At 40.4% G+C, this 14,011-nt stretch overlaps 1 protein-coding gene across 4 annotated transcripts in view; it reads right to left on the bottom strand.

Annotated features, from left to right (window-relative positions):
• The window catches only part of LOC310893837 (uncharacterized protein), a 64,309-nt gene that overhangs the window by 29,496 nt on the left and 20,802 nt on the right, over window positions 1–14,011 (bottom strand). The window contains exon 2 of one of the 4 annotated variants that reach the window (XR_014579354.1): window positions 13,397–13,548. The exons of the other annotated variants lie outside the window; for them this stretch is intronic. The gene's annotated coding sequence lies outside the window, so the exon portion shown is untranslated. The remainder of the gene's footprint in view (window positions 1–13,396; window positions 13,549–14,011) is intronic. 4 annotated transcript variants of the gene reach the window in all.

The raw sequence follows: 14,011 nt of genomic DNA on the forward strand, positions 1-14,011 counted from the left end.
GTCATCAGCTCGTGGCTTCAGTTTGGGGCATCAGTGATCACAGAAGTCTTACAGTTTGTTGTGGCTTGTTATGAGGGGGTCCAAGTCTCTCAAATACGATATTCAAACCAAATCCAACAGCAATATACTGAATTGAATCAGATTCTGTGGAAAGACCAGTGGATGAACCCAGAATTGTGGGTAATGATGGAGTAATATCCAGAATGCAACAATTCAAACTGTAGTGATTTATTATGGCTTAATACAGGTCTCGATATTAATAGGCATGAGACTGGAGACCCATTGGTTGACTCTATTGTCACTTGAATTAAGGACAGGATTGCGTAATTTAGGCAAGTGAAATCCATAATTCAACAAAGATTTGTAAAGTTCATGGCCATGTTGTGGATTGCCAAGTCTAGGTTCCTGGTCAGAGTAATGTTTGCAAAACAAAGAATCATCAACAAAGGATACCTTAATTTAAAATCAGCCTCTACTCTTGTAATATAATTAGTTGCCATCAGTCAATCACAAACCTTGTGCAATATGTCCAACTACTACAAGGCTTTGTTGTTTACCCAGTGGGTGGCACTCCATAAATCTGAATCATGGCAGTTGGGTGAGTTAGGGAGTCAAGGAACCAGTCACAGATTACAGTAGTCCTCTTTCAGAGGACTGACTGCAATTGTCAATGAAATTATACCATCTTGCATCACATATGAAAGGCAAGAGAGAAACTTTAACTGAAGAGAGGAAATTTATTCTGAGACACAGACAGACAGACAAAGAATATTCTGAAGATAAGCAAATTCACAGTCATTCCAGTACTTTATATCCACCTGCCTTCCCATTCCTAGATATCCTGATCTCAGACTTTAACCTTAATCTGAAAAAGCTACAAAGAACTACATTTCTTTCAGAACTCCCAGCATTTGAAGACAAGCAAAAATGAAGAAGAAAAGTTATAATGGCAATCTGAGACAAACCAGTACAGAAGTCAGTACAGAAAAGAAACAGGAGGTTAAGAGAATGTTACTGTTCCCACAGATAATATTCTGCTGGTTATAGAAAACAGAGTCTTCTCCTCAGTCTGCAAATATTGAACCCCAGGCAAAGATTTCCCTTCAGCTGTTTTCCTCATCACCTCTTCTTCAATTACCTCTGTAAATACAGGTTTAGGTAAAGGCTGTTTGGGACGCTGGCAACCACTTACAAAACTGAAGCTACTACTAGCTTCCTTTGACAGTGCACAAGCCCTGATGAAAAGAAAGCCCTAAGATCTGGTAACCACCAGTCCTGTGATGTAGCCACCTTTTTAAACACACTGAACTTTTTTTTTTTTTCTCTGCCTCAGAACCATAGATCCAAGCCATGCTTTTTCTCTTCATGTCACATCTCAACGTCACCCCACGGGAAGGACACAATTGCTGGGGAGTACTGCAGACTCCACTACCTGCTGCTTCATGATGCCAACCTGGGGGCCACGACCCAGCCCTGTGCAGGTCCGCTTTCTAAACTGCTTGGTGGCTCCACCTGGACTGACATTTTTCCTTGCCTATGTTTCATTTGGTGTCCAAAGTGAGAAATTGCTTTGAAGGAAAGGGCCAATTCTTGCACACAGAGCTGCCCCTATATGCAAATTCTCACTCCAAACATTGAGCATAGGGCTATTTAGCTTATTATGAAACACAGAGACTAATACTTATTAAAATTAGCCCACTGCTTTAGCAATACCTAAATTACTATATCACAGTCAAATGTATTCTCAACCCTGACCCAAACAGTGGTTCCATCTCCCAGCTAACACAAACTCAAGTTTCTAATAAAAAAGCCAAGAAGAGGACAAAGCTGAAGCTCAGTCCCTGTGAATTTTATCATTCAGTAGCAGCCAAAAAGCATCTTAAAATGACATTTCTGTTACCAACCCTAGCTGAATATAGAGAGGATAAATTAGAGGTGAAATGTTTCATTTTACCACCAAAAACCCAATCTATAGCAAGAAATTTTTATTAACAACTTTAAATTCAGCCCCCCCCCCCCCCCTTTTTTTTTAGGACATTCCTACTAGGCTGTCCTGTGGTGCTGAATAATTCTGTAAACATGTTTTTAAATATTCTGTTCCCTCTCCATTACTACCTTTTCCTTACTCTTGGGACTAAAGGATCTTTTCTCTGACATTTTAAAGCATTAAAACAGCTCGAGGGCTAAAGAAAACATTTTTCATGTAATCTCTGAAAAGTTTAGTTGTCAAGGAGACCAAGACCTTAGCGACCAGGTATGGAGGCCTATTCAGAACACTAACATGCCTGCGAAAGAAGGTGCAAGGATGTCAGTATACCTGGAGGCAAACATGCCTAGTGTTTCAAGAGCATCTTGCTTCTTTACATACCTTTTATTACACAACTAAACGGCACCTCAGATTTCCTTCTCTTTGGATGGTATCATCTAGTGTGCAAAAACATTGTTAAAGGACCTTACTTGGATGATATATTGCCTCAATAAATCACTGGACTCAGGTATGTTCTGGAAATGTCATTCACAGACTGCCACTTTCCAAGAAAGAATGGGTCCAAAAGCACATTTGATATAATTGCAGAATAATGACAGTCAACAAGTATCATACTGGAAAGGTGCTCTCCTCACTCCAGGCAAAAGGGACACTATGAAATGAGTCTCTCTCTGTTATTACTTCTGTTGCCATGATAGGGCAATGTCACACAGTGCACAAGCTGAGACAGAGGGAGACAGATGCTTGGTATTTTCAGTTTTTACAAAAGTCAAATTTTGTTTGCAAATTTTAAATCTTTCCTTACTGCATTTGTTAGCACTGGGACCTGAGGAACGAGTGGATAATCTTTTACAGAAAACAGGGGTATGTTTCCATGAGATTAACCATTAAGCCAAAATATTTATAAATATTATGAAACTAAATATCACTGGAATGGAAGCACAGGCATTTGAGATCTGAATGGAATTGCACCTTAAATACACTTAACATTTAATAAAACATTGTAAATAACAATAAATAAATAAATAATATTTTGTCATAAAATGCATTACTGAACATGTAATAGACACATCAGTGTAAATCTCAGGAAGCCCTAGAGATCAGTGCTTGAACCAGTATTAGTCAACATCTCTACAAGTGATCAGGAGAATGCAGCATAAAGATAATACCAAAGTTTTTCTCAGACTCTCAAATGCCACATTGGCAATAAGAAACTCCAAAATCCATACCAAGTGAGTATACTAAACACACATTGGCAGATGAACTTCAGTGTGGATCACTGTAAAATAACATATCAAGGGAAAAATGACATAAACTTTGTTTACCCAATGTTGTTGTTACTCAGAACAGGTAGTTACTACTTGTGGAAACATTATTGGAGTAACCAATAAAAGCTGTCTAGAATTCTGACTTCAGTTTGCATCACTGACAAAAAAAAAATAATGTTGTATGTCATTAGGAAATATATTCACACCAGAACAGAGAATCATTTTGCCACTAGGGAAACCATGCTGCACCAGTATTTTGAGTATGTCTACAGTTCTGGTCTGTTCATCTTAAGACAGAGTAGAGCAGCAGACAAAGTAGAACGACAAAAAGACAGAAAAGAGCAACTAAAACGAAGTGTGTAGGAGGTATGCCAGTAGCTTTACTAACAAAGGAGAAAGGATTGAGAATCCAATTTGAGATAATATGGCTAAAAAGTATATTGAGATCCACCAAATCATGAAGGTGGTAGATCAGGGTTAATACAGAATTGTCCTTCACCAAGGCTTGCAGTATTAGAGCCAGAAAGTACATAGTGAAAATAGCAGGAAATGAGCTTTAAACCAATGAAAAGAAATAAAGTAGTACTTTCTTACACAGTGGCTGTTGAATTTCTGGAACTTGTTACAGAAGGCATATTTTATCAGTGGTATACAAGTTCATGGATGGCAGGTCCATCAGCAGATACAACGATGGATCAGGCAGGGATGTACCCCCTCAAATCCCTGACCCAATCACAGTGACTAGGGAATACAACAGACTGCAGAGAGAGGCCAGGTGCATGTACTTCTCTGCACATCTACTGCTACTGCTGGAAATAGTCTTGGGCTAGATGGACCACTCTTCAGTCCCACATGGCATTTCTGTCTTCTTTCAGTTTTACACATTACAGGTTGTAACTTTTTGTCTACTGTCCATTTCATCATCTGTTTAGAGGACTGTACAGTGGTCTCTGCACTATATCAAATATGGGGATGCTTCTTGGACTTTCAAACATCCTAGAGCAACTAGGACACAAAAAGGTATATGCTGCAGAGGGAGGACTGCCAGTGAATGTGCCCATTAAACCCTATACTGCCCAAGAGTGGTAACAGAGCACTCACGGACTCTGATATGGGCTATGTCAGATGCAGGCATGTTAAATGAGCTAGCTTGGCTGCTTATACCCAAATAACTGTGAAATGCTATGTCTCAGTGTGAATTACAAAGCTGGACAAAGAAGCTTATTGTATACCTGGAGTATTGCAGCAGGAGTCAAGTATATATACTTGACACAATTTAGTGAACCATTAAGGAGAACCAACACACTGAACTGCAAAAACGAAAGCTCTAAATTTATTTTTGCCCTTTTTTAGCCTTTTTTTCCTACACTTTGTTTGCGGCATCCTGTCTGAGTCCTGAAAATCATTTTTTTCTCTTGATATTGATATTTTCACATGCATGTTAAATGGAGTTGAAATGACCACAGCCATATTTGCTTAACAACTGGAAATTCAACTTGTGAAGTGTATTATCATGCTAAAGCATGTCTGTTTGTGTACTGGCATTGACTGCTGTCATCCCAACACGGAGTGAAAACAGTTCGCTATTTGCTATGTACAGGACTGCAAGGCAACACAAGCCAGTATTGCTGCAGGCAAGGTTCTACAAGAACATTGGCAAATCTTAGAAGATATTTATATATATTTGAAGTTATTCACACATACAGAACAAAAAGAATAAGAAACCTATATGATAAATATATAGTACAAAAAAATAATTAAACATCATACTCATATGTGTTATTTGAAATGCTGTTTTTTTGTTTTGTTTTGTTTTGTTCTGTTTTTTTTTTTCTTTTCTTGCTTGCTTAGTGTATTTGTTCTAAGGCAGTACAAATATTATTTTCCAATTTATTGGCCCACTGTTCAGGGACCTAGTTGTAGGTGTGCTTTATAGATTAAAAGCTTTGAGACTCAAGCAAGTTGATACTCTGCTAATAAAATGCCAACCTAACAACAACTTGTTAAAATAAAGTCACTTTTCTACATACAAAATACCCTTGCAACTCGTACGCTTGTCACACCATGCCCAACAGCAGTGTCTGGAACAAAGATCAGGTAAAATTTAGTGCAGCAAAGAACTGAAACATCAGTATTGGTTCATGTTACATTTAAACAGAAATTTCCAGGAAGAGGAGAGAAAAGTATGGAGAGTAAGTTTAGCTTAAATAAAAAATTTAAATCTTCATAAAATGAAGAGAGAACAGCTACCTGTAATGTAAGGGAAAGACTATTTCTCAGCTGCAACACTCTTTCAGAGTTGCTGGGATCCCTCTGGATTTTGTTGAGCAACCACAATTTGTATCCACAGTCATCTGATGCTTAATGTTCCTACTTTTCTAAAATTTCCTAGTTGTGTAGTGTTTCTACATCAGTATCTACATCTCCGCTTCCCAAGAGACAGCTTTCATGCTGGAGTTTTGAAGTAATGCAAGATAATGGTGTTGTTCACATTCTGCTTAAGAATCTAACTTTCAAAAAGATTTATTTAGAATCATAGAAAAACTTAGGTTAGAAAAGACCTTCAAGATCATCTGGTCCAACCATCATCCTGCTACCGATGTCACCCACTAAACCATGTCCCTAAGCACCATGTCCAACCTTTCCTTGAACACCCCCAGGGACGGTGACTTGACCGCTTCCCTGGGCAACCCATTCCAATGCCTGACCACTCTTTCTGAGACAAAATGTCTCCTCATTGTTTTAATTGTTGAAGAGTAGGGGCATGACGTTTCCATTTTTCCACTCACCAGGGAAATCACCCGAATGCCAGGACTTTTCAAGTATGATGGAGAGAGGCTTGGCAACTACATCAGCCAGTTCCCTCAGGACCCTGGGATTCATGTCATCAGGTCCCATAGCCTTGTACCTGTTTAGATTCATCAGGTGGTGTCGAACCTGCTCTTCCCTTACAGTGGGTGGGACTTTGATCCCCCAGCCTCCATCTACAGGTTTAGGGAAATGAAAGGCTTGGGAAGCCCATCTACCAGTGCAGACAGAGGCAAAGAAGTTGTTGAGTACCTCGGCCCTCTCCATGCCTGTCATTACCAATTACTCAGATATAGAAACTCACTCCTAATATAAGAAATTAGCCACCTATAATCTCTTACACACTACTATTTTCACCCCTCAGTCTATTTTCACAAATGTTAAAGGTGCATGGTGGCCCTCAGGGACTCCTCCTGTCACCCCAGTGCAGCAGCCCGAAGGAAGCTGGGTCCTTTCTTGTGCTCTTCCTTGAGGCTCTGTGCAGAAGGGATGCGACCTCTCGCACAAGGGCTGGGGGATGGGAAAAAAACACTTACACAACCCCTGAGAATTGACAACAGAGTTCTTCATTGCCGGGACACCTTGCAGGTAAGCCTGCAGGATGTCCATGGTGTTTGGTGGCTCCAAGCTAATGCTTGGTATGGAGCCTGAGAAACGAGTAGGGAGCTTGCCAGGCACTCCTGCGATGCTGTTGTTGCGCTCTGATGGCACAGAGCAAAGACATGCCAGGGTAGTCCCAGGTCTGATCTGGCAAAGGCAGATCCACTTCCATTGGTTCCTCCACATATTCTGGTGGATCCAGCTCCATGGGCTCCACGGTGTTAGGCAGAAGGGTAAGCCAGTCCTTGCCTGGGACTGTCTAAACGGGATGCCTTCCATCCAGAATGTTTTCAGGCCAGGGTGCCGAACCAGGGGGTCGTCCAGTTCCACCCCTAGGTCCCATGCCACTGTCCAGTTGATTTCCATGCATGGGTTCAACGTTGCCATCTGGTTTACAGCCATGGCTGCATCCCACACTGTGTTCCAGACTATGAGCACGCCTCTGCTCCATGCGGCTGTCTGCCTGATATGCCTGCCTTTGCCCCATGCCACCATTGCACCAATGGGAAGGCCCAGGCTCCCTGTCACTGTATGGCTGAGGGGGCGGCCTGTTCCCTGCATCATTGTGGTGCCAATGGTAACGCTTATACGTGTCCATGGGCTGCACACCAGAGGTCCCCTGAGCACTGGTGTCTGTTGTGCTGCAGGCACTACCCCTCTGCCCATGACACTTCTCCTTCTCATTAGGTCCCTTCCTTCTCAGTGCTTCCTTGGACTGCATCGCTGTCCTCTCACACCGAGGAGGCCTGCCGCTCACCTTCCTGCTTCTGGACTTCTTCCTGCCAAAGATGCTGCCTGTCAGAGTGCCTAGAAGCTCAGCAAGTGGTGGGCCAGCTGCAGGGGTCCTGTTTTATAGGGACCAGAGCAAAGGAGGGGCAGTGGTGGCCACTGTGACCTCAGCAATCCTCTGTGATGGAGTGGCCCATGCGTGGCCAAAGGCGGCTGTGTTGGGAGTGGCCTGAAAGGTGCCCTCATTTGGAAGAAGGATGAGGGTTGGGAAGGATGAGGGCCCCTTTTCTGGGGATGGTTCCCCCAGGCCATTTGGGCCATTCAACCTTTCCTTGAACACCCCCAGGGATGGTGACTCCACTACAGAATCACAGAACATAGAATTGTAAGGGTTGGAAGGGACCTCAAGAGATCATCGGGTCCAACCCCCCTGCCAAAGCAGGTTCCCTAGAGCAGGTTGCCCAGGTAGGCATCCAGACGCGCCTTGAATATCTCCAGAGAAGGAGACTCCACAACCTCCCTGGGCAGCCTGTTCCAGTGCTCCATCACCCTTACCATGAAGAAATTCTTTCGCATGTTGATGCAGAACATCCTGTGATCCATTTTGTAGCCACTGCCCCTTGTCCTGTTCCCACAAACCACTAAAAAGAGGTTAGCCAAATCCCTCTGTCTCCCACACCTCCCTGGGCAACCTGTTCCAACGCCTGACTACTCTTTCTGAGAAGAAATGTCTCCTCATTTCCAACCTAAACCTCCCCTGGTGCAACTTGAGGCCATTCCCTCTAGTCCAAACACCTCATGACAGTACTCTTTCCTCTCCTGGGATGTTTACGCCTGGCAGGAGGTGTAGGTCCCACATCCTGAGGCCCAACTGCACCCCAACGTTTCCATTTCATTTATCTTACATTTGTTTTGCTTTTCCTTTTATTTTAAGTACTTTTAACAACTTCTTTTCATTCAAAGACTTAGGGTATCAGTCAAAGCAATCCAAATTATGTTGTTTGTTTTGGGTGCCATAATTTGCCTGTATTATGCTCATACAGCAATGACAACTTTTTGCAAGGAAGATGCGGATGAATCTTGATTTTTATTGGAAAGGGTTTTGACTGTTTCATATGCATTTGCTAATTTGTTTTGCATATGGACAGTGAGAAGGAAAGGGCAGGAACAAGAAGTTAAATGATGGCGGTGAACTATCTTTCATAACGATAGCATTGCACTTTTGTTTAATATGGCAGAAGTTAATTAAGCCAAACCCAGTATCACTGCATAGTCAGTCAAAAGATTTCCAAAAGGAAATTTTGTATTTTTTACCCCTACAAATTCACACTTCTTGCATCTCCGCCAATGTATTCATTAAGTTCATTTTACTGAAAAAAATTAACACAGTCAAAAATCTCAAAAATTTCCACTAGAAATTAAATAACTTCTACACAAGCTATCTTTATGAGTAATAGAATCTTTCATGCAATACCTCTCCTCTTTCATTTGTTGTCCAGTAAGCAGTCTAGCAAAGATCAAATTGATTAATGCCTTCATTTTGTGTTGAAATATACATGCTTTGTAATAAATAAATAAGTAACATTTATTGTTTCATCATTATTTTATAATAGCAGTACACCAAGAAAGGTATTTCTTAAGATGTTAAAGTTCTGGATTAATGAGCAAACCTAGAACATTTGCTCGCCACTTGCTTCTTTACAGATTTGACATGACTTTCCGTAAAAGGAAGGACTGAAAGACTTCTTCCTGCTCAGGCAGGAAGATTGGACTAGATGATCTTTCAAGGTCCCTTTCAATCCCTAACATTCTGTGATTCTTTTATTCTGCGACTGTGCATAAAAATAAAAAGTGCAGATTTTTATAATAAAGAATAAGTTTCTAGTATAGATGACATTTCCATTCACCTTACAAGGATAAAAAATGATATTTCAATCACATCTCTGTTTAATTTTCCTCCCCATTTGGAGGACGAAAAGTGATATTGTTTTTGATTCTTACTAATTATTCTCTTTTCTTCCAGCCCCAAATCAATTGAAGCATCACAGCAGTTTTCAAATTAATTATTAGATTTTTCCCCTGACTCATTTCAGACACTTTTATTAGAAAAGTGATTGATATATTAACACCATTAATTACTTATTTGACCCATTAATTCTGTGTATCTGCACAGACCTAATTGAAACAGCCTACACTGAATCTAGGATCTCATTTTACCAATCAAAAATTAATTTTTGGATACTCCTGACTGCTGAGTCTGTGTGATGGTGAAAAACACTGTTCCCACCTCACACATCTGTTTAATATTCCCACTCCTCTTTCTCAGTCCCAAAAAGACCCTCAGACTCTGCCCCTGAAAGATTCCTATGAGCTTCACTTTCTTCCCTCAATAAACAAGACTATCTCAATAGGCTTCCATAAACGACAGTTCCCGTTCATTTGACATAATTTGCCTTTCCACCATCAAGCTAAATTTCTTCAATAGACTCTTAATTATTCTGAAGCCATTATCTAATGCTATTATAAATGTTTAAATAATATTTGATATAATCCTGGTCCCACTGAAGTTAATGGGAATATTGCTGTTGCCTTAATTAAGATCAAGATAAAATTTATATTGTTTAATTTGTCACATATTACTGTTGGGTAAAAACAACCTAGTTAGTATTCAGAGGTACTAAACAGACCCATCTCCCAGGCTGGATCTGGCAGGGACTCAACACTTTTCAGGATAAGGCCATGAGCTTGTGCTGCACAGTGGGCGGGTAGAGAAGGGAGCAGTCGCAGGGTTGTGCACTGTGCTGTGCTTCAGCAGGCCCAGCATGCTTCCAGCTCTCTGAGATGTTCATAGGCTTTAAATGGAGTGCTTGAGTCAGGATGCATCAAAAGAACAGGGGAAAAAACAACAACAGAAACAACAGAGAAGTGAGAAAATGGAGAAAAGCCTTCCCCTACTTGAAAACAGGCCAGATACATTTTTGCAAATTATTTTATCAGAAGTCTTGACAATTTTAAGCAAAACACATTTTAAAATCTTTGGCAAAAAGCATTGTGTATGTTGATCAAATCTAGTTCAAAAAGAAATACATCTTTTAAAACAAAAGCTAAATACCATTAATATGAAGTTTTTTGGCTGCTGACCACTTAGATCCCATTAAAACTTAGAAAACAAACGGCAAGCTTTTTTCAGACTACCAGCAAAAGCCACAATTATTCTCATACTATGAATAAAGCCAACCATTAAAAAAAAGAGAGAGAGAGAGACAGCTAAACCTATAATTAAGATTTACTACATTTTTAAATATCTTTCTTACAGTTCTAATATCATATTACATTCTCCACTGTGATGCTAACTTCAGAAGACAAAATTAAGCAGCAGATTAATTTGTGACATCTTTGTTATGTACATAGCTGACATGTAATCACACCTACATTGTCTCATAGTGCTCCCTCACTGGAGGGTCTCACTTGCTGGAGTGACACATTCCATGGAGACATCTGAAATTCCTGCTGAGTCCTTGGTCTACCTGTTTGCTCTGCCTGAAGAGAGTCCCCTTCACAGCTGTATTCATACCTTTTAGAGCTATAATCAGTAAAGGCTATACAGGAGGCTGATTCATCTCCTGTTTTGGGGGGAGAAATATAGAGCAATTTGTAACTCACTGCCACTCTTTCAGAAGGCAGAGGGGCAGAATGGGTTGTGCTTGCTTCTGAGGAAAGGAACCACAACTCCAACGGCTCCAAGTGCTGGGCACTTATTCTCACCTCCTCTCACTTTCACCCTGTCCTCTTTCTCACTGCTTGCAACCTATTTCCAACCCTGTAACCTCCTTAGAGTCAGAAAGCATGCTCATCCCTGACTTCTTCCCAGAAGTCAAGCGGAGAAGGTACTGAGATAGTGAACACAAGGTCCCTTATCACTGCAGCATGTCTGGGTATGATGAGAACAGCACCACACTCTGAGAAGCACCACAGTTTCTTTCAGAAGATCATAGGTGAGTTCATTTAAAAATATGCCTGCCAACAGAACTGACTGAATTCCCTGTCATGCTCATTTGCTGGGACTTCAAAATGGATCTAGAACTACCAGGCTGGAGCTCTGATAATGAGTTTGTGGCTATCACAGCTGGGAATCTTAAAAATGGAGTACCCCAAGTCTTTGAGCACTTTCTAATTTTTTTATGAAGGCTCTGATCCATTCAACCCTTCAGATCCCCATGCAGATTCAAGATCCATTGGTTGAACTGAAGAGCTTATTGAGCGTGATAAATCAATATCCAGCTTGCTGTCTGCACACTTTGTCCTGCCCCTCTCTTTCTAGATTGCTGGAAGTTTCACCAGTGAACAGTATCTCTCCAGTGAATTCAGAAGTAAGGTTGCTTTGTCACAGAGCTGAGGCACTAAGAGAGCCTTTTTCTTTGATTCAAAATATTCCATGATACAAAGAAAAGCTTCTGGAAGCCTATTCTACATCATGGAGAAAGATGCTTGGAAGTTCTCCAAGAGCTCCAAAATGATACTTCTGGCTTTTACTGCCCCCTTTTTCAGTGGGAGAAAAAAAAAATATGTCGGGGGCAAAAGTGAAATGTCTTCAGGATGGTGTTTAGGAATAGCCAATAGGCTTCAGTGAAGGATTCCTGAATTATTGGTAGGATCTTCCAGTCTTTGCTTCCTGCATAACCCCAGATGTAGCAGCTCATTATGCAGTTCAGACCCCGCTTTACTTTTAAGCTCCCATTTGTTTTTTTATTTTTAAACAACCTGGGTTATACAGCATTGCCACATGGTTTTCTTTTCCACCATAACTTATACTCAGTAATTAACATTTGCCACACAAATCAACCTACCAATTACAGTGCTTATGTTAGTCCTAAACATAAGTGGAACAAATAAATCAATGAGGAATTTGTGGCCCTTTGCAAGACAACCGATGTCTGTGCTTCCTTTGACAGTGACTAATGATATGCTACATTTTCATCATCTTCCTAATCTTGCAGTTATATAACTCTCCCCTAGCCTGGTATTTATTTGTGTTGGAAGAGAATAGCAAATACATACTACAAAGTGCCTACTACAAAGCAATACTTGTATATGAAAGCACTTTCAGGCATTTATAATATTTACTGTAGGTCATCAAATATATCCCCTGCTGTGAAAGAGCATCTTTGTTGTTCTTCTGCTCTTCTTCTATTTGTTTCATCTTCCACAAAAAGAAATACCCTTATCTGTTCTTACCCACTCTAACACAAACTGTAATCTTCAGCTTTTATTTGTACTGTTCTTGGGGAAAAATACATCATTCCATATGAGCAGAGATAAATCCAAGTAAAATGTGTTACAAATGCATTAATTTATAGCAGTAGAGCTCTTAAACATGTTTTGGGCAGGTTTCAAATCACTGCATTGTTTGTCAGAGCCATAAACAGTGTATGGTATTGCAAAAAAAAAAAAAAGTGATATGGAATGGGTTTTAATTCATTTCTTTAAAAAGAAGCACATAAATAGGTATGTTCTTAACATTGTCAATTTTCTGCCATGACACTTTAAAGAAAACTCTGAGTAAAGCAACACCTGACTGAAAGATAGCATTGCTTCAGCTCTCCAACTGCAAATGAGGATCCATAAAGCTCGCGTGCCTCAAAGCTACAAAAGATTATCCTTTATCCTTCATCTCTTTCTGCCCTTTGGAAATGCTAGGCTACTGTATATAAAAACTGTGCATAGCCTGCCTGCTGGAAAGTGTCATCAAACACTTCCAAACAGTTTTCCTCTACGTTAATTTGCTTCTTGGTGGTCGCTGTTTTTAAATGCTATTGCATTACAGTTCCACTGTTGAGCTTATATGTAGGATCAGATTCTGCATTCAAAAATTCAGCTCAAGAAAAACAAGATTAAAAAGTGTGCCTCTTCAGTGCATATCCATCTCAACTGTCACTTCCTGACTTTTAAACTGAGAGCTAAACCAATAACTCAGTACCATTAACTCAAGTTGCTTTAAATTCACCTGCTTGTCATCAGCCTGCATGGACATCTGGGCGCCCCAGAACAGAGGGATGTGCTGCTCATGAGCAGAGTTGCAACAGTTCTCAGCTGGTGGGATCCTTCAGTCTTGATTTCACTGGCTTACCACCATCAGACTCATAGCCATGAGTTCAGCTGTATGATGAAAAATTAAATAATATTTTAAATTCTCAACCATGAGTTAAAGGAATTGGGGACACAATGCCAAAACAAGAGTATAAGAAGTTCTGCACCCTAAGGCTTCTATTGGGTATATACAGAAAAACCTATTTTTTAGAATTCTCAGCTTTTTGTAGAGTCTTTAAAGACTGCTATGATCTTTTCAGAATGATTCAGATTGTGGATGTGAATATTTTTTGCAAGTCTGGAAATAAGGTCTTTATTTTAGGTATCTGCAATATAGGAACACAACATACCCACTCTGCAGGCTTTTGAGCATGGAGGGTTTGAGAGAAGAAGAGAGGAGTGGAGATTTCTTGATAGAGCTTCATAGAAATGAACTTGCCACTGCATATCTACCACTTAGTTATTTCCCTGAACTTTCAGAAACTTTTCAAAACTTTTTTTCAGTCTTTTATATATGGCCTTTAAAAAAATG

This window comes from Anser anser (assembly GCF_964211835.1).
Source record: "Anser anser genome assembly, chromosome: 2".
NCBI classification, from domain to species: domain Eukaryota; kingdom Metazoa; phylum Chordata; class Aves; order Anseriformes; family Anatidae; genus Anser; species Anser anser.